Source organism: Microcebus murinus, chromosome 8, assembly GCF_040939455.1.
Source record: "Microcebus murinus isolate Inina chromosome 8, M.murinus_Inina_mat1.0, whole genome shotgun sequence".
In the NCBI taxonomy this organism is placed as follows: domain Eukaryota; kingdom Metazoa; phylum Chordata; class Mammalia; order Primates; family Cheirogaleidae; genus Microcebus; species Microcebus murinus.
The window spans coordinates 10,628,222-10,633,240 of record NC_134111.1 but is presented as its reverse complement, the minus strand read 5'-3'; the positions used below and the strand labels follow the sequence as shown (position 1 = coordinate 10,633,240).

Here is a 5,019-nt window from a genome sequence, read left to right as displayed (position 1 = left end):
CACCCCCCCCAAAAAAAAAGTTGAGATGTAGCTAAATAGACTTACCGATGCATTTCCCAGAGTTTCCTTAAAATGGAACAGTTTACAGTTGCATAGGGTGTTTCTGCAGAACTTAGGATGGGAGATTTGTCTGGGCTTGCATCATGTAGTGACATCAGTACGATTTGTAGGGTTTTTCAAAGCGCTTGTTCTAGGAGAACCTGTCATATATCTGCAATATACCATCTACTTTTCGAATAAGAGATTTAAGTGATGTTAAGTTTACGTGACCAGATCTTGGGCCCAGTTGAAACAGCACAGCTGATTGGCCACATAGAAAACATGTTTATGGAAAAAGATAAACAAAAAGCCAATGTATCCGACTTGAAAGAGACGATTTGAGTAGAGAGGAGACGGGGGAACACCAACGCCAGGGCATTTTTAAATCTTGGTTTTCTGAACTGAGAAAAAAATCATTTTTCATTTTTAACGGGGGAGAGGATGACCTTAAGATTGTTCAGAGCCCGAAGTGTGCTTAATGAAATAGAGCTAGAAATATCTGTTAAATCTTGAATTTGATAAATAGAAATTTAACTTTCTTTTAAAGAAAAAGAAAACTTCTTTGTAAGCAAAAGTTTGTGGATTGTGTAGAACCTTTTTACTAACTCATAATAAAAGAGTGTGATCATTTTGTGGACACCACCATTTTTTTCAGAATAAATTTATGCTCCAATTACCACAAAAACTATTTTTATGTCTCTTCACATTTTTTAATGGTACACATTAACTTTGTTACATTTTGCATTGAAACATGCATCTTCCCATATCACGATCTTGAGTGATTTATGAGAAACATGGTCTTTTTTGTACAAGAGAATGTTTGTGATTTAGCTAACCTGTTTTAAACATTTGACAAATTTTTAAAACACAAGGAGGCATCACTATTTTGTATTTTTTATTAATATTGAGTAGGTTAAGGTTTATTAAGTTAGAAAAATCACAGGTTCCTCAAAATTAGTTTTGGATGAGGATATGATTTTCTTATTGCCTGTTTTCTAATATCTAAGCTTCTGGGCTGTGGGTGTTGAATTGTGTCAAACTTGTGTTTTGTTCTTATGTTTTAATTGAATGTCTTTTAAAATGTCCCTAGTAATATTGTTACTTTAAATTTATAACACCCAATTTCTAATTTAGGCTAGGCATAACACCAGCATTGATTAAACACACTGGCTAAAAATACTTTCTGGGTTGGATGTACTTAGAATGCAGCCTCAGGAAAATTCGTTTGAACTATTCTACTGTGACCAATGTACACTTCATTATTATTGAAGGACTTTTAAAAAAATGGTAGAATCTCACAAATTAGATTTTATCAGTTTGGGCATAGGTGCCTAACCTTTTTTTAATGTATCAGGATATTAATAAATTTATGTGGGATTGTAATCAAAACTTTTTCAGTTTTTTTAACTTCATGACACCCGTCAACAGTTATTATTTTTTTTTTTCCTTTTTTTTTTGAGACAGAGTCTCGCTTTGTTGACCAGGCTAGAGTGAGTGCCGTGGCGTCAGCCTAGCTCACAGCAACCTCAAACTCCTGGGCTCAAGCAATCCTCCTGCCTCAGCCTCCCGAGTAGCTGGGACTTCAGGCATGCGCCACCATGCCCGGCTAGTTTTCTCTCTATTTATTAGTTGGTCAATTAATTTCTTTCTATTTATAGTAGAGATGGGGTCTTACTCTTGCTCAGGCTGGTTTCGTACTCCTGACCTCAAGCAATCCGCCTGCTTTGGCCTCCCAGAGAGCTACGATTACAGGCGTGAGCCACCGTGCCCGGCCAACAGTTATTAAACTGTGTGATTTATATATTAAAATATTTTAGTTTTGTCTTTTTTTTTTTTTTTTTGAGACAGAGTCTTGCTCTGTTGTTCAGGGTGGAGTGCAGTGGTGAGAACTCACTGCAGCCTCGAACCCCTGGGCTCAAGCAATCCTGTCTCAGCCTCCTGAGCAGCTAGAACTACAGCTGTGCGCCACCATGTTGGTTAATTTTTAAAAAATTTTTTGTAGAGACGGATCTCACTGTGTTGCTCAGGTTGGTCTGGAACTACTGGCCTCAAGCAATTCTCCTTCCTTGGCCTCTGAAAGTGATAGAATTACATGTGTGAGCCACGGAGCCTGGCCCAGTTTTGTCTATTTAAACATAATTTGTGTTGTGTAAAGTGACAGTGTGCATTGTTATCTGTAATTTGTGACTTATGATAAACACTAAAAGAGGAGTCAGTGGTCATGTTTTTGAGTAAATTATCTTTTAAGGAACAAAGTAAGAAACTACCAGAATTTCAAGGAGGCACTGTTCTTGAGAGTACTTTTTTCTCCCTCTGGGAGTTAATGTGGTCACTTTTAAACAAGAAAGCTTTTTAAAAATATGTCGAAATCTTAACTTGTTTGGTGGATGTTTAAAGGCAAACATTTAACCCTTTGCACTCGCTTGCTTTTTTTCTCGATTCCTTTATTCTACTCGAGATTTAATTTTTTAAATACCCCAGATTTTACAAAGCGTGGCAGTAGAATAAAAAACTGGAGTTTCTTTTCATACAAACTTATTTGGATTTTTTCGTATTTCAAATTATTGATACATTCAAAGAGTAATTTTAATCTCTATAATTTTTCATGGTGTGATATTTTTTGAAACATTCACCCACATGAAGACCTGGTTTACATTCACATGTTTTGCAAATATAAATCATCTCTCTTCTTCCTTCTTTGATTTTTCTGTTAGAACAAACAGCACAATCTTTGTGTTTTTTGTTAGGGTGAGGTGTGATTGTATGGAGCTTTCCATCTAAACGTTTCTCTAAGTTAGTGAATAATAATCTACCCCTGGAAGTTAGTGTACCATCTCTGCATTTACATTTTACTTGTCCTTTCATGCTAATGAAAACAAGAAAAGATACTGGAAAAATAGACAAAAATCCCCCCACCCAACTACCGAGTCTGGCTCAACATACGAGCTGCTACCAATGCTAACCATGTCGAGTCACACTCGACATCTGAGGGCAAAGGGTTAAAAGTTCTCCCTGAATTCTTTATGTTAGTTATTGGGATTGCAAAATTGATGAATTCACTGAAAATGGCAAGTCTGTGTCATTTGTTGTGGTTAAATATAAATTGTTGCTCCTAAATAAAATTTAATTGTTGGTAGAAATTCACTAATTATAAATTGAATTGAATTTTGTTGTTTTTCTGAATTATTGCACGTTTTGAAGTTTTTTATATGCTATAGTCCAGATTTGTTGAATTTGGCAATTTACTAGAATTAGCTGTGAAGCCTTGAAGGTTAAGCATTTTGGAAATCCTTTTTATTCTTTGCCAGGTAAGTTCTGTAGGAGAAAGGTGTTGTTACTTCTTCATTTAATATTCAATCAGTAATATAGATGGTGAGAAGGAATATAATGTAGAAGTATTGTAGAACCTTCCTTATTGGTACGAAAGTAGAGTTGTCCAGGAATAGCATAATTAGTTTCATATCCCTTGCATGATAAGTAAGTATAATCAAATATAAAATGGAATGGGGAAAAAGAGGAAGGGAAATTTATTGCACTCTCTTTTATTTCATTAGAGGCATTTCCCTTCACATTCATTCTTAATTTCATTATTTCTAAGTAGAAACACTGAAAGTGAGGTGTAAGTATTTGAAGAAATTTGTAAGAACAGAATGAAAATTACATAGTGTAGACTTTTTTGAGGGGAAGATACCAAGTTGTGTGGGTTATTGTGTATGTATCTTAATAAGGAGATTATATAGAATAAAGGAAAAAAGGATTGGGAAGGGAAGAGTATTAGTATTTATTGTCTGTTAAGAGTCAGTGTATAAGGGGCTTTTTGTGTTATACCACTCATTAAGTACACTTTGTTAGGTAAGTATTATTAATTCCCTCACCCCTTAAAAAAAAGAAGCTAAGGGAAATTAAATAACTTGTTCGGGGTTAGAGTCTTAGTAAGTGGAATTTGAATCAGGTCTGACTTCAGAGTGTATTCTTTAGATCAGTGCTATTCACTTAAACTTTCTGCAGTGATGGAAATATTTTTTTCCTCCAGCTTTATTGAGGTATAATTGACAAATATGATAGAAATATTGTTTTTCTGCACTGTTGGATATGATAGTTATTAACCATATGTGGCCATGGAGTACTTGAAATATGCCTAGTGTGTCTGATAAACTAAATTTAAAATTGTTTTTAATCAACTTAAATTTATAGCCAGATGTGGCTAGTAGCTACAGTATTGGGCAGCACAGCTTTAGATCTTGCTGCCTAGAAAATCTGAGTTCTAATATTTAATCTTCCACTAGTTTTATGTATAACATTAGGCAAGTTATTTAGGTCTTGAGCCTCAATTTAATCTGTTGTGAAAATGGAGTTGCCACTAAAAGATTATCTCCAAGTTCCCTTCTTGCTCTAAAGTTGTATTATTCTTATTAAAATGTACAGTGGCATTTAATATTCACAAGTATTATATCTGAAAGGTCTTGCCTCCCCAATATGTTCACCGTTTTTTTGTTTTTTTTTTTTGAGACAGAGTCTCGCTTTGTTGACCAGGCTAGAGTGAGTGCCGTGGCGTCAGCCTAGCTCCCAGCAACCTCAAACTCCTGGGCTCAAGCAATCCTCCTGCCTTATTGGTACGAAAGTAGAGTTGTCCAGGAATAGCATAATTAGTTTCATATCCCTTGCATGATAAGTAAGTATAATCAAATATAAAATGGAATGGGGAAAAAGAGGAAGGGAAATTTATTGCACTCTCTTTTATTTCATTAGAGGCATTTCCCTTCACATTCATTCTTAATTTCATTATTTCTAAGTAGAAACACTGAAAGTGAGGTGTAAGTATTTGAAGAAATTTGTAAGAACAGAATGAAAAATTAGTAAGAACAGAGTAGCTGGGACTACAGGCATGTGCCACCATGCCCGGCTAGTTTTCTCTCTATATATTAGTTGGTCAATTAATTTCTTTCTATTTATAGTAGAGATGGGGTCTCACTCTTGCTC

At 35.1% G+C, this 5,019-nt stretch overlaps 1 protein-coding gene across 5 annotated transcripts in view; it reads left to right on the top strand.

The window, feature by feature from the left end:
- The window catches only part of PTPN4 (protein tyrosine phosphatase non-receptor type 4), a 225,519-nt gene that overhangs the window by 1,085 nt on the left and 219,415 nt on the right, over positions 1 to 5,019 (top strand). Inside the window, exon 1 of one of the 5 annotated variants that reach the window (XM_076005468.1) lies at positions 1,910 to 4,652. The exons of the other annotated variants lie outside the window; for them this stretch is intronic. The gene's annotated coding sequence lies outside the window, so the exon portion shown is untranslated. Of the gene's footprint in view, positions 1 to 1,909; positions 4,653 to 5,019 lie in introns of those variants that run through there. 5 annotated transcript variants of the gene reach the window in all.